Source organism: Dioscorea cayenensis, chromosome 9, assembly GCF_009730915.1.
Source record: "Dioscorea cayenensis subsp. rotundata cultivar TDr96_F1 chromosome 9, TDr96_F1_v2_PseudoChromosome.rev07_lg8_w22 25.fasta, whole genome shotgun sequence".
Lineage (NCBI taxonomy): Eukaryota > Viridiplantae > Streptophyta > Magnoliopsida > Dioscoreales > Dioscoreaceae > Dioscorea > Dioscorea cayenensis.
Window position 1 is genome coordinate 11,599,248 of NC_052479.1, and position 26,412 is coordinate 11,625,659.

Sequence of the window (26,412 nt, forward strand, 5' to 3'; positions counted from 1 at the left end):
TAAGATTTTAGACTAAGGTAGTCAGAACACAAATGAACTGAGACTTAAACTTGATAAAACTCAAAAGAGTTTAGATGTATTGAGCTATGTGACAGACTTTAGTAGTTGTAATGTCTGATAAGGCTTAATTGAATATTGCTATATCTCTTAGGTAGTTGTAATAGCTTATTAATAGTTTATAAGAAAATGATTTAATTGTAAATTTGATTTGAAATAGGCGTTTGATGGAAGTTTGTTAGTTTATTACGGAAGGGCTCAAGTGCAAAATCTATCTAATAAGGGGCTTGATAAAAATTTTCTAGTTATGGTCTGTGAGCTCTCTGCAAATTCCCAAATATGAAACTCTAAAACAGCCTACTCCTCTGACAGAGCTTAACTCTCCCTCTTGTATCAATTCCACTCCATACAAAGTGTAATCTAAAAATCCTGTTAATAAGTAATTTCTTTGATCCATTGATATTTATTTGATTTTTAATTCATTGCAGTTGAATTTGTAGTCAATATGAATTCTAGAAATCCTAGTATGGAAGCAACTTCTGGGCCTAGGAAAAAGAAAAAAGTGAAGAAGCAGAAAGCACTAGATTTAGATGATACAAGTGGAGGGAATTTACACTCCGGTAAGGATACCAAACTTGTGCAATGGCCTACAAACTCCCCTTTTTCTTTTCTTCTTCTTCTACTTCTTCTTTTTCTTTTGTTGTGTGTGCTCCTCCCACTTGTGCAGCCCACCAGTTGTGCATGTTGTTAGAGAGTGAGAGGAAGAGAGAAATGATTGAACCATTGATCTCAATGGACAAGCTCATGTATAAATAGATGATGAAGTGTACAGGTACATATAGTGTACATGGTCTATACCCAGGATATACATACACATATATACATGTATCTAACACATGTATACCTACTTCAATTGTTTCTGTGTGCATTTGCTTCATTTTGTTTACATAATCAAGTTAAAAAGTTTGTTCTTTCTGCATGATGAGATTGTCAAGTTGCTTTTATTCCAAAAACTGTTTTTGATCATTGACTTGGACACACAAAGAAAGGTTGAATTATGCAGCGATAAATCATTGGATTGAATAATATAGTAATAGTCCTCTTATATATATAAGAGGACTATTACTTTTATCTTATGGTATCTAATCATGTGATTAGGACATATGTGAAATCGCAAAGTTCCTTACAAGTTATATTCTGATTTGTAGAGCCCCTAGAAGAATTCACAAAAGCAATATGCATCATTAGAAGTGAGATGCTCTACTGTAATTAACTTCGTTACCCACGAACTGTGCAACTAATTAACTGGTCTTATCCTTGTTGCTGGGAGCATATTTTTGACCTTTATTATAATCTTCTTTTAGCATATTAAATTTTGAATAGGATAATGAAGGATTTGTGCATCTAAAAATGATATTGTTGTTGGAGAGCTTGCTTGACCTTTGCTATGTGTAAAGGTACACTTTTACCAAGTGTAATTCTTTTTTGAATGCATATGGCTTCTTAAATTTGTTCTTTTGGAGTTGGGTGAATAGATATCTATTCACCTTCTTGATGCTTGGTTCCAAGTTAACTTATAGTGTGTATTTCAGAGCTAATGCTTGAAGAGGCTGAACAATTTGATATTAATGAGCCAACAGTGGAAGAGAAGCTTGCAAGTCTTGATTTAGCTAACAGTGAAATGGTGAAGAGCATAAGTGAAGATATCTCTCCCATGATGAAACTCCCAAGTGCAAATTCGGTGCATGTATTGCTTAAGCAGGCATTGAATGCTGACGATCATGTGTTGCTATTAGATTGTTTATACACAAGAGATAAAAAAAGTGCTATTAGATTCTTTATACACAAGAGATAAGAAAGTGAGTTTTCCTTTATTTGCAGTTAATATCATTGGCCATTGAAGCACAAGCCATGGTTACTTATATTGGTTAAGCCTAGTTCCAGTTGATATGTTATCGCTATGGCTTGTCATGAATTGATACAATTCTTTCTTTGTCAGTGTTATGAAAATGCGTTAACTATAGAATGAGTAATGCATTTCATTTCAATGTTTGTGATAGTTCTCAGCTAAACTTTGAACATTAAGTTTATGAGTTTATTATTTGCCTTTAATGCTGTATTCGTAAATATGCCAACTTTAGTTTTTGATGTTTTCCTATGGTGATGCGGGTTTGCAGGTTATAGCAAAGTTGATCTCACTTTTAAACCCAGCTGATAATCTGAAGCTTTTGAATTCCCTTACCTCTATGGTCTAGTCAAGGTAATCCAATTATTTGATTAATCCACAAAAATCTTTGTTACAATTCGGTATAAGAAAATACCAAATGTGTGCAAGGGATTGTACTAATTTGGACGCGTTGTGTTCCCCATCTCAGAGGTGCAGTATTGGTTTGTGCATTACCTTGGCTAAGCAGTTTAATCGGTTAACATGCAAGCAGTATAGGGTCTCAAGGATCATCTTTACAAATGCTCAACACACTCTACCAGGTTGTTTTTCATCAACTGTCTCATTATTACTAACGCAAGTTATAGTTTTGATCATTTTTGAACATTCCTTGCCTTTTTTTGGTTTTCACTTATCTTTCAGCTTATTTGTTTTTATCTTTTGGTGTTTAACAACCTAAACAAAAAATTACCTCTCTTTCTTTTATTTGTTTGACCTCTTTCCTCAATGCTAAAGTATTCTTGTACATCCATCCATGCATTATCATTCGGTAAACAAGGCTCTTCTTGCTCTGTAATCCACTCATTATCAGAATCCGTATCCGATAAGCATATTGGATCATAGGTTTCACCCTTTTCTTGCCTCTTGATTTGCCTCATTTGAAGTTGGATGTTGTACTGTACATAGACTAGGGAATTTAACCTTTGTTGCTCATTCATGGTTCGTTGTTGTGTCTTCCGATTTTTAAAGAGAAAAGGCTCCATCTTGATCTTCTTTGATTTGTCACTTGAGCTTCCCATCTCCATAATTCAATCATTTCAATCATTCTCTTTTCTTTTCTTTTCATCCAAAATCTTTGGAACAACTCTCTAATTGCGATAGGCTAGTGAATTTAATCTTTGTTGCTCATTCATGGTTCGTTGTTGTGTCTTCCGATTTTGAAAGAGAAAAGGCTTCATATTGATCTTCTTTGATTTGTCACTTGAACTTCCTATCTCCATAATACAATCATTTCTAACATTCTTTTTTCTTTTCTTTTCATTCAAAATCTTTTGGACCAACTCTCTAATTGCGATAGGAACATCATTACAAGCAGCAACTTCACCTTGTATTCCGGCAAGATGATGTTTCATTCTAATCACACCACCCCAATACTTATTTCAGCAATACTTGCATTCCAATCTCATTCTTCTTTCATTAATCTTGTAACAATGTTCCCATGTAACATCAACCTTTTTAGTTTTTATCTTTAGCTTTAGGAGCCATGCCAAAGTGGGGGCGAGGAGGATAACTTACTAGCAAGTGCACTTGTTGCCTCTGGCAGAGAAAAGAATCAGGTTGACCATCACTAGAGAAGAAGGAATTAGGATAGAAGGAGCCGGTGTTGCCTTTCTATCTTGACGGTTGATTGAGGGAAGGAGAAACATTGACAATTTTAGGGTTTTTTTTTAAATATAACTTGAGTTATGGGCTTGGGCTTTTAACTTATAAATTAGATAAGATTTTAAATTTTTTAAAAAAATTGATAAGCACAACACAAAAATAACCCAAATTTAATGTATTTTTGGAATCGTGAATTGTGAATCGGTCGATTCAAATTGAATCGTCCATGAATCGGATGATTCACACTTTCAAAGTATGACCGATTCAGCAACCTGGTGGACCTGTGTAGTTGCTCTTAGATAGCTTGTTGATGGTCTTTTTGTACAATTCTTATGTAGTGCTATTGATGGCAGATGCCATGTGAGGAATGGAGATTGGAGCTGGATGGAGTGGTGAACAGCATGTGTGATGCCTTGTTGTTTTCTTACTGGGTGCTTTATTTACATATCACTTTTTATGACAACCAATGAGTGGACATACACATTTTACCAAATCAAACACAATTCAAACATTCAATAGTTTTTAAGAGTGAATATATTATGTGCAATGAGAGCACATGGCCACAGCCAGCACCTAAATATTCCAGATTTTAATGTTGCTGTTATGACCATTTGTCTTTTATTGCTCATTACAGTGGATAAAGTCGAGGCTTTGAAGCGCTACAAGTTCAGCTTGGCATTTGAAAATTCCAATGAGGAAGATTATGCTACTGAAAAATTCTTTCAGTCCCTTGTTGCAGGTGTGTGTTAGTTGACCGTTTTAAGATGTTTCATTATGTTTGTGACTTGCAGCTTTGAAGATTTACGATAATTTCAATGATACTGTTTTATCTTATTTGCATTTATTTCAACTCCCAAAAACATGCTAGGATGAAAAAGTGGATAAAACCACTTCAATTAAAGAAAACATGCTAGGATTTTTATCTTGGATTTTTGAAAAAGAAACTGTTTTTATTGTTATTTTGATTTTCTTGTGGTTTCTTTATTCATAATTCCTTTTAAGTAGAGGATTTTTAACTTGCTGAATTTTACACTGTTATATTTTATATGAATCATGCATGAAGAGAAATCTGTTTCTTGAATAGGATTGTTGGTGATTGTGCTGACATTTTACAATGTTCTTGTGACTTAAGAATGTGTTGTGGAGATTAAGTTTTTCATCCTTTCATCTGGTAATGTTGCAGGAACTGTTCCAGTTGTAGTTGGTGCTCCAAACATTCTTGATTTTGCTCCTCCCAAATCAGTTTTACATATCAAACAGCTCAGTGATGTTGCTTTAGTTGCAAAGACTATTAAACATTTGGCAGCTAATCCTGATGCACATAATCAATCATTGTGGTAATTTTCCCTTCTTAAATGCAGCTTATAATTAATGGCTCTTCACTAATCTCAATTTTTTAATCTATCCTAAACACCAGAAAAATATTAACAAATTTGTTTGTGTTCCCTGTTGTGGTGCTGTCCATAAAAATGATTTGCACGACAATTTATTATTGCTGTAGTTTTTCAATACCAAAAATGTCTGTCACTGTCAGTTATCATGCCAATTTAAATGATTACATTGCAATATAATTTTTTAATCCCATTTGTGCACTATTTTTTAAACAAATTCTTATGTTGTTAGGCTTTTAAATCTTTTCATAAGATGGATTTCCTAATTGGTTTTGTGTTCTAGTATACAAATGAGATTCTGCCAGTTATATTGGGGACCCTGCATCATAGTTTTGTCTTAATTTTCTATCAATATTTCAATCTTCATTGTTTTGGATTACCTTGAAGCTGGTATAAACAACACTGGACTATCCTGGCTTCCAAACATTGTAATTTAAAGTAATTGACCATCCATACACAAATAGTTATAATCTAACAATCACATTACTATCATTTTAAGATCTTGACCTTGATCAATAATATATAAACATATCCTTTCTCAAGAAATGAGATTCCTAGAGAGAAGGTTTTGAAGGGCTGACTAATTGTTTCAGGGCATTGCTTGGCCAACCTTGGGCCCAAGCCTTTTTGTACAGCTTCCTCTTCAGCCAAGTACTGTTTCCAATTTTGATCATCTTATGCATATAATGTCAAATGTTTTAGTCACTTCAGCTAGTCTTCTATATGAAAGCAAGATAGCAAGATAGCTAGTCACAGTGAATAGGAATAGGAGAATGGATCGGTACACCAAAATCCTGTAGAATCGAGCGAATCCAAAGAACCTCCTGTACTGTAGAAGCCAAAGCACGAACCTCACCTCAAGATCTGATTTGGCAACAGCAGGTCCGTTTAGTCTTCAAATAACAAGTGAAGACCCAAGAAAGATACAAGAGTCAGACGATGTAGACTCGATCATCGTGAAAGTCGGCCCAAGTAGCATCGAATAGGCCTCGTAGTCAAGAGTGGATCGGTGTGAGTAGAACAAACCTCGCGAGGCAATGCCACGAAGATATCGCAGTACTCGAAGAAGATGTCCATAATGAACAGAGGTGGGAGCCACAACAAACTGACTGAGAATGTGCACAGCATGAGAAATGTCAGGACGTGTAACGGCAAGATATACCAAACTACCCACAAGATGTCGATAGCGAGTAGGATCTGGTAAGGGAGTCCCATCGTAAGCACGGTCGCAAATGCAACTCCATCGATGTAGCGGCAAATGACGAGTATCGCTCAAGCTCGAGCGAGCAAGAAGATCAAGAGTGTAACCGCCGAGATAGACGATAGCCATCAGGATGAGATGTGATCTCGATACCCAGAAAATAACGAAGCGGACCGAGATCAGTCATCAAGAACGTCTCACACAGTTTTTGCTTCACAAAAGTAATATGAGCAGAATCATCACCAGTAAGAATCATATCATTCACGTACAAAAGAAGAATGGTCCGTCCCACGAGGGCTGAAGATCGAATAAAGATCGCCGGATCATGGATGCTCGGAGTAAATCCAGCAGCCCTCAACCATCAGAGATTAAACCTCTCAAACCGTGCACGAGGAGCCTGTTTGAGACCATAGAGAGCGCGGCGAAGGCGACAAACAGATCTTGGAGGCACCTGAAGGCCAAGAGGAGGAGTCATGTAGACCTCCTCCTTCAGGTCCCCATGAAGAAAGGCGTTCTTCACGTCAAGTTGATGAAGAACCCACCGACTAACAGCAGCAACAGCAACTAATGTACGAACAGTGTGCATGTGAGCCACGAGGGCAAAAGTCTCCTCATAGTGACGACCATACTCCTGCTGAAAACCGCGAGCAACAAGACGCGCTTTATAGCGCTCGAGGGATCCATCAGAATGGGTCTTCACCCGATAGATCCAGCGACAAGTAATGGGAATGGCATGGGGAGGGAGAGGGACAATATCGCAGGTATGAGTCCAAGACAAGGCATCAAGCTCCTCAGCCATGGCAGTCCGCCACTCAGGCGATCGAACCGCTTCTTTGTAGGTACCTGGCTCAATGACATCTGAGATACTAGTGCTAGAAGAAGCATAATGAACAGGGGGATGTAAAGTGGAGCGATCACGTAAAGAATAAGGAGGAGAGGATACCTCATGAGCTGGATCGATAGTGGGAGAGGCGTCAGAGAGGACCGGCACTGGTGGAGTCACAGTGGGATCTCGACGATGGTAAAATAAACGAACTGGCAGGTGAGTAGGAGGGAGAGAAGGGGAAGAGGTAGATACGGCAGGAGACTCAACAGATAGTGGAGAAGGAGGATCTAGAGAAGAGTGACTAAGAAGCTCTGGGGAAGCGAGGAGAGGAGGAGCGGAAGGCATATGGGACGTATCTGCAGGAGAAAAGTGAGGGAAAAGAAAAAGAGAGGAACCGGAAAGAGAAGGGAGACTCAAAGAGAAGAAGGAGAGGTATAAAAGGGGTCGACTTTCATCAAATGTGACATCTCGAGAGATACTGACATCTGACGGGTAATAGGATCATAAACTAACGATAACCTTTATGCTCAAGACTATATCCCGTAAAAACACAAGAGACGGATCGGGCGGTGAGTTTGGTCCGCCTCCCGAGGTGAGAGCAAAACAAAACAACGACAACCAAAATACTAAGATGATCAGTAGCGAGGAGGTGTTCCATGAAGACACTCCCCGGGCACTGCGATCATGAAGATGAGAGGAAGGTTGAAGGTTAATCAGATAAACAGCCGTACTAACAGCATCAGCCCAAAAATGAGGAGGGAGAAAAGCACCAAGAAGAAGAGCATGAGCCGTCTCTAAGATATGACGATGCTTATGCTCGACCTACCCCATTCCGAGGATGTGCCCCGAGACAAGATAATTGAGGTAAGGTGCCCTCGAAGATAAAAAGAGCACGAAAAGCTCGAGAAATATATTCATCACCCGAGTCGATCGAAAGATCTCGATCGAGGCGAAAGTGCAGGGTGTGAACCATGGCTATAAAAGATCGACAAATAGACAATAACCGATCACGATTATGCATAAAGTACATCCAAGTAAAGCGAGTGTGAGTCATCAATAAAAATAACATAATAGCGGTTACCTCCTTTAGAAACAAAAGGAGCAGGACCCCAAACATCAGAATGAATAAGTTCAAAAGGTGCAGTAGTCTGAGATACACTCATAGGATAAGGACGTTGGAGATGTTTACCAAGCTTACAGCCAACACAGAGAACATCAGAGGAAGGAGAGACAGCTCCTAAGACGCCAAGACGAACAAGAGATGACAGATGAGAGGGACACAAGTGATCAAGACGATGATGCCACATATGATGAGATAAAACAGTAGCATGACAGTGATGAATAGACTTAGCTGAAGATGACAGATGAAGAGTATCCAACACATAGACTCCATCGTGGCGGCGACCAGCTCCAATCACCGTCCCCACCGCGATCCCGCATACCCGACATGTGGTACGGTCAAAAATAACCTGACAACCATAATCGAAGTCGACTAATGCATACTGAGGTTCATGGATAAACGAGGAACATGAGAGACAGAGGGAATAGAAAAGAAAGTAGATGAAATAAGGAGGAGGGTGCCATCAGCAGTACGAACACGTGTAACATGTAATGGCGGATGAGAATGATGAAGATGAGTGGCATCAGGAGTCATGTGAAGAGAAGCACCAGAATCAAAAAGCCAAAGAGGACAGGAACTACCTGGAGCGAGGGAGGAACCTCGAGCCGACCGTGCATGGCTGCTGGAGTCTGCGCTAGATGAGACTCCGAAATTGTCGAAACATCGCCACTAATCGCTGATCGGCGAGAGACGGCGAAGGAGAAGATGATGTAGCTGGAGATGGTGGAGCAGGAGAGACCGGGATGTAATGTGCTCGGCAGAGTGAGGCAAAGGGTGGTAAGAGGTGGTGAAGGGAGCAAGACGCTGGAAGTCCACGCATTTCTTTTCGACACTCGAGCTCATGATGACCAAACATGCCACAGTAGTGACAAATCATGGTGCGTTTCGGCCTAGTAGAAGAAGAAGGCCGAAATGAGACAGAAGGTGCCGGGGGTCTACTAGATGAGGACGAAGAGGCAGAAGGAATGTGAGGAACAACAAGAGCACTACCTCCCCCTGTGAAGGTAGCCCGGAGACGAGTTTCCTCAGCACGAACAAAGGTGAAAGCATCATCCAAAGAGTAGACCGATGGAGCATGTAGTAACTGAGCCCGAGTTTATTCAAACTTGGGACGAAGGCGCATAATGAACTCATACATACGGCGTGTTTCATCATGGCTACGACGACGTGAGCAAGACTCGTAACAGTAAGGATCCGGGCGCATGAACAACACACATAGCGAGGAGTCGAGCATCAACTGACGCCATAAGGCACAATACCGACTATAGAACCGGGCTCGACGCTGTCCTCGCCCGCGTCAAGACTAGAGAGTCTCGATATAAAGTGTAAAGTCTACCGATCGGGAACCACGATGAACGACGCTCAAGATAGTCCCCACATCGCCCGAGCGGTGGAAAGATCGACAACTCGAGTACATGAATATCAAGAGTGATCATCGTCGAGCATCATCATCTTGGCCATAGAGTCGTCACAGCCTCATTTCTCAAACCGCCGCTCAAAATGCCGAAGAAGAGTAGAGGCCTCGATTGGAAGGAGTGGTGTCGTGGGATAGAAGGAGCGAGAGGAGCAAAGATTGCATTCATCAACATGGCGAAGAACGCGAATGCCATCAAGAATACGCTGATAGTGAGCCGCTAAGCGATGTAGTTGGTGCCGCTCAAGTCAGATCGTAATGATGGAGATTGCGGTGACGCATCTCAGGTAGCACACTACTAAGCCCATAAGCATCCATATATATATATATATATAGATATTTCCCTAATCGGCTAAGCTCTAAGCACATAAAGTGCGATGAACTTACATCAATGTCTTTTGCTTTTTGAATGGAGTCGAGCTCAATTGTCTTCATGTGCTTGGAGAAGACACAAAAAGGCTATATTCGTGGGGGAAAGGATGGAGGCGGGGCGACAAGGTAGTGATCACGCCTCCGGCGAGTGATGGCGGCCTTGTCGTGGATGTGTCGGGCCGGTCAGGCGTGGATCGGGAGGCGTCGTCGAGTGCTACTGTGGGGTTAGGGGTTGTGCTTGAAGAAGATTTTTGGAAGAAAGTATGAATGAGGAAATGAAAAAGAGAAATGAAACAAGGGGGAAGAAGACAGATCGGTGAAGTGTAGAGATGGCCGATCGGGTGAAGTGTAGAGATGGCGGAGAGGTGGCCGAGAGATGGCGGAGGAAGGTACCTGAGTCGATACCATGTTAGAAAAGGAGAAGAATGAAAGAAGAGAAGAAAAGAGATGGATCAAAGCTCATCTATTGCCCAACAAGTGTGATCATGAGGCTTCATATAGAAGCCAAATATACAGGTATACCCATGTATATACATACATATATCTGATATAACATACACACATCTAACAGAGTTGAACTTAATGATGGCTGGTTCCTAGGATCGTTTTAAGGTGAACAAAATGAAGGAGGAAGTTGATGATAAGAACTTAAACACAGTTTCACACGGCATTAGTTTTTATAAGTTATTAAAAGCTTTTATTCTTTATAAAGCCTTTTATATGATGCCACCATGCTTTGCATTTTTTGCTTTATGGTGCCTAATCCCTTAACTATCTGTTGTGATTTGTGCACCAAATGAGAGTTCCATATTAGGCATCCATTCATTTAGCTATAGCATGCAAAAGAAGAAGTTTGTCTTGCAGGCCTTTTGCATTCACAATTGTTTCTAGCCACCTTAAATTGCATCATTTGCTAGTTATTGCATTCCATTATATGGTGGTTGATGCAGTCCTTGGATCTTGTTTAGGCAAGAATTCCATTTCCCTAGTCACACTTCGTTTTTGGGTGTGTCTTGTTCCCTTTGTTTCTTCATCCCTTCAGTTGTTTCTACAAATATTTCCTGTCAAACTTAGAAAATAGAATCCATTTGGGAAGAGATGGAATGGCCCTGGGTGGTCTTCAGATTTGTTGGGTTTGATTTTTAACAACCAGCTTAACGTTCGTAAGATAATGCACTATGATGACCAGTTACTTTGAGTGACACAAGTGTGGGTTCTTTGATTATTGATGACCATGTATATTGCAAGTGTCCATCAATTTCTGCTATTAAATAATATTATGACCTTAAGAAATTTCTGCAATAAACTACTCATTTAAATTGCATGTGTTCCTAATGTAGATGGAAGTACAAAGGTCCATTAGCTTCTTTTAAGGCCCTAGTGGACATGGCAGCCGTGCACTCCTCTTGTCGGCTCTGCATTCACCTTTGCATCCATGAAGAAGAAGAGAAGACTCACTCGATTTGAAAAATCGCCCCTGTAAATGCACCAACAAAGTAGGGACAACTGCATACCATTTGTATGTCCGGGGAAAGGGGATGTTTCGCTATGGAATCTATATTTCTCAGGTGCATACCCCAGTCTTTTCTACATAATTCCCCTTTCAAGTTATATTCTAAGTAAACTGATGCATTTCATCAATAATGATTGATATGTCAGGTCCGACATGTTGACTTTGGAAGCATTAGAGTCTGCAGTGTTGGTGAAGTTCAAATCCCTGAATCACACCCATTTTGGAAGGGAGAGAGACCAATGAGGATTCGCGGTATTGATGTCAATGTACACAGAATGTACCCGATCGGCCTCACACAAAGACAAGCCTTGTACACATTCAAATTTGATGGCGATGCCGATCTCAGAAAATACATAACTAGTCATCCTTGCGCAAAATTTGAAGTGATTTTTTTATGATCGGTAATAATATTGTTCGCTGCTGCAGCCATTTTCCCAACTTCTTAACTTTGATAAGACGCAGCTGATTCTGTCAATAGGCACTTTTGCTGTAATTTTGTACATCTCTAGGAATGAATGTATTTGGACCTGAATAGATTGACATGTTTATCAAATGCATGCCAAGATTTATTGTAGGTTTTTAATCAATCAATTTAAGTTTCTCCAGGGAAGAAAGCGCTTGACTGGTCAAGGTTGGCATGAGTTTTGATGTTTGGCTTACACTAATAACTATGATTTTTTCTTTTGCAGAAATATATATAAATTATAAATATCTATATATATATGTATAGACGCAGGTAAAAGGCTATAATTGTGCATGTATTATCATGATTATTGTATTAGCTTATACCTTATGAAACTACACTAATATTTGTATGTCTCTGATTGACAGGTTATTAAAGTAATTAATAGTTTTTCAATCTTTATTTTGAATATATAAACTATAACTTTACAACTATTAATTTGAAGAATATAAAGTTAAATATAGAAATTTTTGGTTTTTATCTAATCATTTAAGTTTATGAATTGAATTTTATTCAAATAATATATTTGATTTGCATCCAAGACAAGTAATTTGTTTGCAACAAGCTTAGATAAAATAGACTAACTGATTTTCTCACATTAGATAATCTATATGAACTTGTCTTTATTCTATAGGTTTAAGTTTTTCATGTTGAATTAGGATTACATATTATATTTGGTTTGCATTTGATACATGAATATATTAATAATAGTAAAGGTATATATATATATATATAAAAATTTTTTCTCTTTTCTGTTTCCTAATCTATTTATTTTACGGCCAATTTTTGAATTTTTTTAATAATGGCACCATGTTTGAATTTAAAGCAACCAAACTTCATAAAATCTAGTAATTATATATATGAAAGTTTACACAAGAAGAAGCGTCTTTTTATTACCTAGACATCATTAGTAAAATGACAAATTTATTTAAATATACAAAAATATCTCATACAGAAATTTATGAAAAATTGGAGATTGAATAAAACATGGTTTAAGATTTTAAATTTAAATACTTTGTGGGTGATTTATTTATTTATTTATTTTGAAAAATACGTGATAAGGGTCTATCATTTAATAGATTCTTTAAATGGATATTACATGATACTGCACAATTACAGATGATTTATAATGAAAAATTATCTTATCTTAAAATTTTGAAAAAGTAAAATCAATCTTTATAAAGAGATTTATAATTAAATTTGTAATTAATATTGATAAATAATATTGGAGCTAAATATATAACATATAAACAATACATAAATAATACTAGCAAAAGAAAGGTGAATCTCACCCTCTCCAGTATTGATATTGGGTATAAGAAAGATTCTTCCTAGCCAATTTGATTAATTTACAAACAAACAAAAATATAAAATCTCATTAATATATATATATATATATAATAATAATAATTTTTTTTTTATTTAACCATTCCCATGTGCTAAAACTAAAAGGCCTCACAACCATTGTTTAGGTTTTAGAACTCCAACGCCGTTGGTTTAGTGGCCATGGCTTCACCTCTTTGAACACTCTGACTCGTGCCTCTCATTCGCTCTCTCTCTTCTTCTCAAAAACACCACCGGGATCCAAAGGAGGTGTCCGAGATCCAGAGCGCCCTCCCACCTCCGGCTGCTGCGTTGCCGGCTGCCGAGCCCAAACACCTACACCTGCTGACGCGTGAAGCCGGTCCCCGCCGGCTATCCAAATCGGATAGCCACTGTACGAGCAGCTGCTCTCGGAGCACGTCGCAAGACTGAGGATCGCACCTCGCATGCCATTACACTTTCTCTCTGTCTTTCTCTTTGAGACTGCGCTTTTGGAAACCTCCGCAAGGGCCCGATTGGTCCGCAAAAAGGGTGAAAGATCTCATGGGAGAGAAGCGAAGACGACGACGTTGTTCTTGGATCGTGAGCGGTGTGGAGGTTTAGGTTCAGCGCTGGAGATCATTTGCCGCTTTGAAGTTGTTTGATTGGAACGAGGACCGGGTAATCTTTCTTTTTCCTCAGTTTTGATTTATGTTTAACATGTTCTGTTGATAATTCAGAACATCCATTGATTATGGGTGTTTATTAATCCCAAGCTATTGCAAGGTATTGAAATGGTATCGAATATGCTTCTATTTGTTGGTTGTATTTTCAGTTTGCAGTTATAATTTAGATTTATTTTCTTTGTTTTTTGAATGATAATTTGATCAATTTATGGTTCAGTGAAGTATAATATATGTATTTGTATGTTCATCTTTTACCGGGAATCCATTTTTAATTAGTAATTTTAAACTAAAATGTATAAGATTAGTGCCAAAAGTTAGATTACTGATGAAAAGGAACTGATGGAGTGAATCCTTTTAATCCCTTTCCCGTAATTGCTTTTTGTTTTGACGATTGCTTGTATGTTTTGTGTGCCTATTTCATTGTAATTCCATATAGAATTTCATAACATTTTATTGTATCTATACCAGAGTAATCCTTGTATGCAAAATTTTGCAGCCAAAGCAAAAGAATAGATGATTATAAAGTCCACCATTTTTAATCTCTCTATGTTATGCTCCTTATATTTGATCCCTGAGCTAAAGCGGCACATTTTATTGTTACTATTACATGAAAAACTAATGGAGAATGCTTGGTTTTTAATATATATGATAATACAGTGCAGTGCCTCCATTTAAGCTTGATTCTACCACTCCCATACTTTGTTTCGTGCATGTATCTTCAACATATTGTTCTTTGTTTAAGTTAAAAACAAACTGCTTTGATGATGATATTTTAGTCGTATGTGAACTTGAACTAGCATTGAGATTTGGAATTTGATTAACGAACCGCTCTTCAATAAAAATTAAGGTATGGGGTTAAATGATAGTGCAAATACCATTTAAGACATTTAATGGACAATTTTTCTCTTTGATTCCTACGTCAAATTATATAATGGTCTTGCAAATTTCGGTAACATAGCAGGGGGCCATGTCATTCCAGCCTTCATGGCCATAAATATATATTTTTAATGTGAAGAGACCTCATTTTCTCAACCAAAAACAAATGAAGAAAAATAATTGATATTAGGCTGCAAAAAACTATCAAATTCACACTCTAGTCCCCAACTATGATTTCATTTTCCATTTTTGATTTTTAGCCCATAAAATAGTTGTTCTTTTAAAGAATCTAAGGCACAAACAACAAGTGATTATTGCGCGTTATTGACTAGACAAGCAGGAAAGGGAGCAAACTCTGTCATCCAATAACTAGCACTATTGTTTGACTTTTCTCTCCAAATCTTGAACTCTTTCCATCACTCTAGCACCATTAACATCCAACACAAACCAATAAATGAAATGTATAACAATAGCGGTTTGTGTTGGGTGATCAATGGTGCTGGAGTGATGGAAAAGAACAACTATTTTATTGGTTTGTGTTGGATGATTAATGATCTTTCGGAGTGATGGAAAAGAGTTCAAGATTTGGAGATTATAACAATAGTGCTAGTTATTGGATAGAGTTTGCTCCCTTTTCGCTCTCTATCAACTAATTTCGGCTATAATCCTGTCGCTTGTGCCTTAGATTCTTCAAAGAACAACTATTTTATGGACTAAAAGCAAAATGGAAAATGAAATCATAGTTGGGGACTAAGAGTGTGAATTTAATAGTTTTGAGCCTAATATCAATTAGTTTTCTTCATTTGTTTTTGGTTGGAGAAATGAGGTCTCTTCACTATAAAATTAGAAAGTAGCCATGAAGGCTGCAGACAACATGGCCCCTGCCTATGTTAGCTCCCAGTTGCAAGACCATTATATAATTTGAAGTAGGAATCAAATAGAAAATTGTCCATTAAATGTTTTTAAATAGAAAAAATTTGCACTACCATGTAACCCCAGACCTTAATATTATGGAAGACGGTTTTGTTAATCAGATTCTAGATCTCAATGCTAGTTCAAGTTCTCATACATCTAAGATATCATCATCAGCGCGTTTGTTTTAACTTTTAACAAGAGAACTATATGTTGAAGATGATACATGCACAGAACAAAGTATGAGATGGTAGAACCAAACTTAAATGGAGATGCTACAATTTATTATCATATATATTTAAAAACCAAGTATTCTCCATTAGTCTTCATGTAATAGTAACAAAGCCTTAAAGGTACCTGAGGAACAAGATCTGACAAGATTCCAGGATTTGACACCAGTGATATCCTAAGTTTATTTAGATGTTGGTATGATGTTTAAATACAAATCTGCTCTGACTATTCATTGATAAAGATAAAAGATGTTTTTGGTGGTTGTGGTTAGCAGTTAACAGATACTTTCCTGTACAGCATGCTTATGCTGCAGTTAAAGTTAGATTTTGAAAATTTTAGCCAATCCTAATCAAGATATTCAAACAGCAATAGCCTATACTCCTGACAACAGTTAATTCAAAAGGCAATGTACCTTCAATAGCCTATGCTTGTGATGATCCTGTGTTGGATTTTTCTCTTGACTGGTTTTCTGTTTATCTGAAGGGAAAAGCTTGGGGCACTTGAAATAAAAAGCTTTTTATCCTTCTCTGATGTCCCTGTGTCACAAGTTAAAAAGAATTTTTAGATTGTATGCCAATAAATGTTTTTCTTAGCAAGAATCTTTAGAGTCTTGTTGCTTTGTGTCTTATTTAGTTTAATTATGTTTTTGCTGAAATAATTCATGTTCTCTAGATATTTTTCCATGTAAGGCACTTTATTTTCCAGCCAAACTGATGACATATTGAAATTGGGTGGTATTTGGAATCTTATGAGGCGGTACCTTTTTCATGTATTTGAAGAAGTTTTCACTCATTGGTACATATGTTGTGGAATATATGTTACACATATTTTTTTGACCATTTATTAATTGAACAACATTGATGCAAAATTTGATACAAATAAGGTCATTTATGGTTTTCTCCGAACTTATATTATCAGGAAGTTTTGGTAATCAGCTGTTTGTGTAACTTTCAAATTTATATTTACTTTTGTAATGGTTTTTCTTAAACATTTTTGATTCAGTATATATATATACATATATATCTTTTGTTTGCACAGATGGCAAGATGGGATGAGATTTTGACTCTTCCAGTACAAAATCCACCTACACCGGAGTTTTCTGCAATTGATTTAGTTTGGTCCAGGGTGGGAGGGTGGCGAGAGAAAATTGATAGACTTGCTCTCATTCCCTTCTCCAGAGTGAATGATTTTGTAAGAGGTGAGTCCAATAATAAAGAATGCCCTACAAGATTTCATGTTGAAGCAAGGAGAAGGAGGCCTCTAGAAATGGGCTACAAGCCAAAAGTTGATGGAATTCTTGAATATATATTGTAAGTTGAACCTTTTCTGTATTGCTGAAATTTTTTAGGCATATAGTTTTGGGATTATGCTGGTTTTTATGGTCACATATAATGTGAAAAGTCTAAATTTGTATCGATTGATCTAATCAAATTGTTTTTTCTTAAACAACTTTTACCAGCTGCACTGTTGATAATGTGATCACATTTGATATCATTTTATTTCAATGGTTTAAAATTTTCTTTGTATGAAAGTGACTTCATTAACCTTATAGGCCTATTACATCATTAAACAATCGGTATGGTATCACTATCAGAGGCTACATAAATATTTTAACCAACCAGTTACCTAATGATCAATAAAGGGTGCTGTCAATACTTTACGGTTGTCAAAATTTGCTATACTTTTTGGTATGGAAGGTTGGCGATAAAGGATGCCGGTAGATGATGGTTTTCATGTTTGAAAACTTGAAAATTCCCCTTTGCTTTTTGTGATATATGCAGTTGAATTTCAGGTACTGGTGCTTGTTTGGCCCTGATGATCATAGGAAAGGTGGTGTTGTTCATCCCAGTAGAAATTATGCTGTAAAGCGAAAAACCCTTGCGGGCAGGCCAAATACAAAGAGAGGTTGTGTATGTCATTTCATTGTTAAGAGGTTAATAGCTGAACCAACTGTTGCACTGGTCATATATAATCAAGATAAGCATGTAGATAAGAGAGGATCGCCATGCCATGTCCCATCAGATAATAAGGCTGCTGGAACCAGTGCAATGTTTGCACCTTACATCTCTGATGAGCTTCGTCTTCAAATTTTGTCTTTACTATTTGTTGGAATCCCTGTGGAGACCATAATGCAGAGGCACACTGAGATAGTGGAGAAGCAGGGTGGTCCTTGTAATAGGGATGATCTTCTTACCCACCGTTATGTCAGGAGGTTAGAGAGGAAGATCAGGCGCTCTACATATGAGCTGGACTCTGTTGATGATGCTAGTGTTGCACTGTGGGTTGAGAACCATCGTGATCACATTTTCTTTTATGAGGATTTCTCTGATTCAGAACCATTTGTTTTGGGCATCCAAACAGAGTGGCAGCTTCAACAGATGATTCGTTTTGGAAATGGCAGTATTGTTGCATCTGACTCAAGGTTTGGAACAAACAAGTTAAAGGTCGGTTATGCTTACGTTTTCCCCCTGTGGTTGCTTAAGGTTGCTTCTGTATGTTTAAAGCTGACCCTTTCTTTTATCAATTTTTGTATAGTATCCCATCTATACTCTCCTTGTTTTTGGTTCAAATAACAATGCGATCCCTGTAGCATGGATCATAACTCCAAGCTTTGCTCGTGGCAAGATGCATAGGTGGTTGGGAGCACTCTATGACAGAGTACATACAAAGGATCCAACATGGAAATTGGGTGGTTTCATTATTGATGATCCTGCTGCTGATGTTCTTATGATCAGGTTTTGTACATCGCTGTACTTTTCTTTAATTAAATTTCTGTCATTTGAGAGAAATTAATTTTTTAGATGTCATTATATAATGCAGGGAGGTGTTTCAGTGCTCTGTTTTGATCAGCTTTTTGGCAGTGTGCCATGCTTGGTACAAAAATTAATAGATAGATGTTCGAGAAACAAATATATGTGCTGAGATGTCAAGAAAGTGACTTGGAGAAGCAGTATCCCATGTTTGCAGAGGAACTGGTGATATGAAGGTATTTGAGGCTTTTATGGAGGATTTTGTTGACTGTTCGAGTTTCATGGATTACTTCAAGGCTGTATGGTTTCCTCGAATTGGTTAGTCTTTAGTGTTTGGCCTGACTCTTCTATCCCAAACCTTTTTTATTATGGTGATTTAATTGTTAATTGTTTCCACTTTTTTTAGGGGCATGGGTTGATGTATTGAAGGCTCTTCCATTGGCTACCACAGAGGTCTCTGCAGCAATTGAGTGCTATCATCATTTACTCAAACTCAGGCTGTTGAATGAGAAGGATTCTAATATTTACCAGCGTGCAGATTGGCTTGTGGACAAATTGGGTACTAAGGTGCATTCTTATTACTGGTTAGATGAGTTCACTGGCAGGGAGAACTTTGCTCGGTACTCGAAAGATGAGTGGAAAAGCGGCTTAACATCATGGAGACGGGCATTGCAGATTCCTGACTCGGATGTCATTGTAGATGGAAAATACGCAAAGGTTATTAGCCGTAAAAGAGAAGGGAAGGTGCATACAATTCTGAATCCAGGTTGCGAGTTTGCTATCTGTGATTGCCAATGGTCAAGGATGGGAAATCTTTGCAAGCATGTGATTAAGTCAACTAAAGTTTTTCGAGATAAGGGTTTAGCTGCACCTTCAACTAGTCTTTTTGAGTTTAATCAAGCCTTGACGAGTATTCTTCGACACCCGCCACATGATTCCTTGAGCCGTGATCATGCGATTGCTTTGGTTGTTTGCATTCAGTCTCAGTTAAATGGATTGTTCGATCTTGAAAAAGGTAGGACCACCTCTTCTACTTCAGTCCAAGCAGCTGCCAATTCTGAATTGTCCTCTGATGAACCAATAGATGCTGATACAAATTTGATACATGAAAATCATTCTGTTTCAGAGAATGTTTGTGGGATGGGAGAAGTGGGATAGACTCTTTTCCAAGAGAGGATAGTGTTTTCTATGGTGCTAATGTGGTTGTTGATGATAACTTATTACACCCTTCATGGTAAATATAAGATTATTCTTATCGATGATGCGCTCCCTAAGTTCCTAACATGAAATAATAATATCTTTTGCAGATGTCTTTGTGGTAAGATTATTTTTTGGTAGTATGTTTTTGTTGGTTAGGATTATATTTTGCCTGTAAATTTTTCTTGTCTGTTCTATGTATATTCACTGTTTCTATTTGATGCCTATTTAATCCTAGTATTGGTACATTTCTCATGTCGGATTTGATTGAAAATTGGCAGCAGTTGTTCGGTTCTTGATCTGTCTTGTTTTCTGTTTGTCGTGATAATAATTAATTAGAGCATAGGTTTATGCTAAGAAACGCTTTGTGATTTCTGGTAAACCCTAAAAAAAGCTTCAGGAAAGGTTTTCTGCCATTATAGGACAAAGTGGGAATTGTGATATTTTTGGTAGTTGACTGTAATACTCCCTCCGTTCCTTTTTATCTATCATGAATAACCGAATCTCACATACCAATAAATCTAGTTATTTTAAAAATTTTTATAAAAAATTTGTTATCTTTCCAAAATTATCCCTAATTTATATCTTTACATTTCTCTCTAATATTTAATTCAGGAAGAGAATTGAATAAAAATATTAGAGTAGTATTGAGAAAAAATAAATGCTTCTTGATAATAAAAACGATGATGATAAAAGAACATGGGCTATGATGGATAAAAAGGAACGGAGGGAGTTGGTAAATTGTAGCACTGCTATTTACAAGGGGAACAAGGGGTGGGCGAATGGGCCATGTGGTATATATATATATATATATCACATTAATGTATAAAATATAAAAAATAATATTTTTAGAAAAAAATTATTTGTGAAATTTTATTATTTTTGCTCTTCCTTTGGTATTTAATAAATTAGTTATTTAGTAATAATTTTTAAAAATTTATTACTTGACAACTTGATTTTCTAAAAAAATTAGTATATATGTTATTAAAAATCAGTAATATATTTATAAAAATCTAATATTTGTCTCAATTAATTTTTATTTGTATTTTAGAGTGATTTTAGTAATAATGTTTAAAAAATTTATTATTTGACAACTTGATTTTCTAAAAATTAGTATATATGTTATTAAAAAAATCAGTAATATATTTATAAAAATCTAATATTTGTCTCAATTAATTTTTATTTGTATTTTAGAGTGATTTTTAGTTTTTTAAAAACAAAATTTTGGCCCCCTTTAAAAAATTTTTCTAGCTCCAGCCTTGGCTGTTTAACAACTTCAATTCGTTGGCTTCGTTGGTTCCCTATGTTATTTGATTTTTAGAGTAAAACTACTGAATTTTTCATATTTAAAATGAAGTTTTTTGTTATTATTTTTATAGAAGATAGCATAATTTTTCTATTAGCTCAAAAACCATTCATGAATATAGAATTATGGTATTTGATAATACAATTGTTGTTATAATAAATGGATGTAGAGGCAGAACAGTTTGAGCTGTAGATTCACTTGTTCAGAAAGTGATTGTTTATATAGATAAATAAATAAATAAATAAATAATTAATTATAATTAATTAATTTTAAATCAAATACGTATATCAATTATCAAATACACGTCAAAATTAAAATACACAAATCTTAGGATCAGCCAAGAGCACAAATCTCGAAGTGATATAAAATATTCAAATCTCAAAGATCAGCTGAGAGCATTGATTTCGATGCGAGTTAAAATATTTAAATCTTAAGATCAGTTAAGAGCACAGTTTGCGCTCGAGGCTATCTAAAAATATTTAAATCTCAAAATCAGCCAAGAGCATAGATCTAGAGGTAATCTAAAATACACAAATCCCAAGATCGGGCAATTACATAGATCTCGGGCGATTTAAAATATCAAATCTCAAGATCAGTAAGAGTATAGATCTTGAGGCGATCTAAAATACATAAATCTCAAGATTAGCCAAGAGCATAGATTTTGAGACGATCTAAAATCCACAAATCCCAAGATCAGCCGAGAGCACATATCTCGAGACGATCTACAATACACAAATCTCAGGATTAGTCTAGAGCACAAATATCAAGGCAATCTAAAATATTCAAATCTCAAGATTAGTCATGAGCACAAATCTCTAGACAATCTAAAATATATAAATTCCAAGATTAGCCGAGAGCACAGATCTCGAGGCAATATAAATCCCAAGTCGAGGGCATAAATCTCAAGGCGATCTAAACTATTCGAATCCCAGGATCAGCCAAGTGCACATATCTCGAGACAATCTAGAATATTCAAATATCGGGATATCAAAAGGCGATTTAAAAATATTTAAATCTCAAGATTGAATATGAATACAAATCAAGAGGCATATATTATATATATATATATATATATATATATATATAAATATAATAAATTAAAAATAAAAAAAATCAAATCAGATAACAAATAATAATAAAAAAATCAAATCAAATCTGAACGATAATATAATATATATACATATATATTTTACTAAATAATAATAATGGCTAAATATAAAATAAAATAATATATATAAATATAATATGTATGAAAATATAATAAATAATAAGCTAATACTAATAAACAATTTATAATATATATAATAATCATAATAATAATAATTTTTTTTTAAATAATAATAAAATAAATAAGAAGAAAAAATGGCGAAATGTGTTCGATCGTCGTGGTACCCATGATCATACAAACCGTCCACTCCCTCGATCAACACAATCAACCATGCCTTACCAATGTTTTTAAAACTGTACCGAGAAGTGAACCGACCTCATATTTAGGTCATGGGTTGGTCTGTCCGACCAGATGACCCATTCTGATTTGACCGGATGACGTCATGTGTGTGTATATATATATTTAAAATAATATAAAATTATAAATATTTTGTGTGACAATTAAGATAATTGAGATAGCATAATATTTAAAATATTCGTATATAAAGAGAACAAAAAACAGAAAAATCAATATTTTGCACAATTAATATTACCTTTCTTTAGACAAAGCACAATATATAAATTGATGAAATTGAGAACCATAAAAGAGTTCTTAGGTATCAACATGATTGAAAGTTGAAACTTGAAACAATGGTTTTGAGTAGTATATTTATAATAGTATAGGATTGAACTTGTTTGAGTAATCGAGGTTGATCATGGAACTCCCTTCACTCTTTAGTCTATTGGGACCCAAGTAGCTTTCGAAAGTGATTAATAAAGTTCAGAATATGCAAATCATGTTGCCTAATTGGAGATATAAGATAGAGTAAATTGCTAATATACACTTATATTGGTAAAGATTTACAAAAACAATAGAAAAACTTAGAGAAAGAAAGATTTAACCTCCTTCTCCTTCAGTCGAGGCCTTTGGTCATCTAGTAGGAAAAATCTCTTTCTCCTTATAGTAGGCCTCTCCCTTTTCTTTGCGATAGAGAGATATATCCTTGTAGCAGAGTTGCGAGCCTTCTTCTTCTCTTTTCTTCCCTCCTTGCAAAATGGGTAAGATTGATCGAAAGATGAGAAAAATGAATGAGAGGTAGCCATGCAGGAGGCTGTGAGTCTGGACCGAGAGAAAGAGAACATTCCAAAAGAATCAAACCTAATTCATAAAACCAGGGTTTTTGCTACGTTTTCGACCCAACCGGCCCGATTCACTCTGGTTTTAGCCGTGTTTGACCCGGTTCTAAGGTTGGTCAAATATTGGTATTAACTCGGATCTGGGCTTCGATCTAGTTCCCTATTTTTTTCTATTTGAACAAGTCGGTCTGGTCCTGTTTTAAAAACATTGCGCCTCACGGTCAGCCACACTCCCACAACTAACTATCATGTGGGGAAAAGTTTTTAAAAGGGCAATCGAAGAAAAAATTGAAGGGGGAGAAGTTTTGGAAGGAGAAGATCAAAAGAAGAAGAAAATGGTTATATATATATATGTATATATATATATATATATTCTCTTTCTACAAACATATGTGTGTAAAAAAAAAATCATTGAAGAAAGTTGTTGCCTGCCGCAGTTCCTACTATTATTGCGTGATGCCATTGCTGACACCATCGTTGCCGTAGTTCGTTATTGTCATGAATATATATATATATATATATTGAAGCCACTGCCGACACTAGCGTGGGTGGAATATCCCTTGCTCGTCTCCTTTTTGTTGCTGTTTTCTGATGAGTGCAATTTATATCATGTTTTTCTTACCCCTCAATTCATACATTTGCTTGCCTTTTTGGCACATTTTTATATACATTCGGTGCTATTCTGGGTATGTTTGTTAATGATGCAGGAATTGAGGAGCTCGATTCAATCACGAATGCTTTGTGTTCCAAGCTCGAGCATGGGGTAGAAATGGTCTTTGGAGTGATGATCAATGGTGTTGGAGTGATGGAAGAAATGCTAAATGCTCAAGCTCAGCATGGGTAGAACAAAGTTGTGCTCTGTCCTCCTGAATCTCCCAGCCTTGTGCGGATCAAGTGAAGAAACTCACGAGGGGAGTGGCACCAAAGGCGAACATGGTTGAAGCACACTCGTGTCCACCGCCCTCGAAAAATCTCGAGGTTGGAATTATTTTCTACTCAATAGGGGAAGCACGTGCCGGAGGCTCCTAGCACGATCATGTTCAAGGAAGCACGTACGAAGCACGACTGCGCTTCCTTCCATTGAAAATTCCAGGCGAACACTTAGCCGATTCACTCAAAATCATTCCATGGAAACACGGGTTGAACACGACCGTGCTTAGACTGTGTCGAGCTTGAAGACAACCCTTTTTAATTCCAGTTTCTATGGTTTTCCCTCATCTTTGTTCAGGGATTCGACTCTCCACCAGGAGGACTTTGAAGAGGGTGAAGATCAGGCTTCACCACACTTTCTAAGGGGATCAAGAAAGAGTTGGAGGCACAAGAGAAGTGGGGTAAAGCATACGGAGCTTGATGAGGAAGATTATCTTGAGGAGAAGGAAGTCATGTCTTATTTCTCTAATTCTTTATCTTAGTTTTCCTCGTTGTACCCATCCATAAGGTGCTAACTGTCCATGGTGCCCTGGGATGTGAACCATATTGTTTTGTATCATTTGACTACTTGATTTTTAATGATTATGGAGTTCTTTTGGTTTCTTGTGTTTAATCTTGTGTTTGCATAACTTGATGGTTTGATTTGCACAGTTGCTTAGGTAATCTAGTTATCTTGGCATAACTTGGTGTATTTGAGAACCATAGTTGCACATTGCTTTAGAGCACACACTTGAACCACAGAATGTACCTGGTAAACATTAGAATCAAAGTCGACGCTATATAACTCATAGGAATCATCCTGGGTCATTGCTATTTTTGTTGTTGAAAACAAGTCCAAATCCCCCAATCACTACCATCATTCACTCTTTCATTATTGGTTCTTAATTCAATCTTTTTTTACAATCTTTTGTTTTAAGCTGAACATCGAGAAGATAGATTAGTACTTTCTAAGTCCAGTCCCTGAGGTTTGACAACCCTACCCCTTATGGGGTACCACTTTTACTACTTGTGTGTGACCCATGCACTTGCGAAGAACACATCATTTTGCCATTAGAGAATGGTTGCCATCGCCGTTGTTGCTAGCGCTAGCAAAGGATGGAATATCCCTACTTGCCTCCCTTTTTGTTGCTGCTTTTGTCAATGCTAGCTAGGGGTGGAATATCCCTTGCTCTTCTCCCTTTTGTAGCTATTTTACCATTGGAGAATGGTTGCTATCACCGCTGCTACCAACATTAGTGAGGGTGGAATATCCCTTGCCCACCTCCCTTTTGCATTGTTTTTGCCATTGGAGAATGGTTGCCATCGCTGCCACTACCAACGCTATCGATTGTGGAATATCCCTCACTCACTTCCTAACTCATGTCGTCAATCTCGATGATGATTTCCCAGGGGATGAAGGCTCATCGTGGCCAAGCTTTTTGAAGAGGATTCTGGAGTGATCTTGATTATTGCAAAGGCGAACAAGAAATGGTATCTGTATCGAAAAGACAATTCTCGAGAAGGAGGGATGGAAATATGTGAGATATATAGGGTTTGATATGTAACAATTAACCCATCTACATGTTGAGTTTTGCGCTACAGTACATGTCTAAGATATTGTTGATGCTTAGATTATGCTCTTGGAACTTCTATTGATGAGATGTTCACTTTGAATCAAAAGAAGGTGCAGATTGTTGGTACCACATGTCCTTGGGTTTTAAAGATTTAGAACATCTGTAGTGATCAATCATTCCTAGAAAGTATTCTCATAAGAGAGACCATATAGATTACCTCTTTTGCAACGAAATATGCTATTATGTGAAGAACATGTCAGTGTCTATGAATGCATGTGATTACATTCGTGGAGGTGACAATGGATTTAGCTCTGATAGAGCTAAATATATATATATATATATATATATATCTTGAGGAAAATCATAATCCGAAGAAGGGTAATGAGATCACTGCGTCGATGGATTAAACAAAGAAGCTCTCGATTCTTTTGGTTCGGACGCTCTACTTCCAAGCATCATTGAGGAAAGATAAAAATCTCGAGAAAAGGCAATGCATAAGCGGCTAATAGATGAAGAAGATTCAAAAGAGAAGCTTTGCTTCT

At 36.8% G+C, this 26,412-nt stretch overlaps 2 pseudogenes; both read left to right on the forward strand.

The window, feature by feature from the left end:
• The first annotated feature begins 2,321 nt into the window (after window positions 1-2,321).
• Window positions 2,322-11,978, forward strand: LOC120268477 (annotated as a pseudogene).
• Window positions 11,979-17,863: 5,885 nt separating this feature from the next.
• Window positions 17,864-19,834, forward strand: LOC120269461 (annotated as a pseudogene).
• The last annotated feature ends 6,578 nt before the right edge of the window (window positions 19,835-26,412 follow it).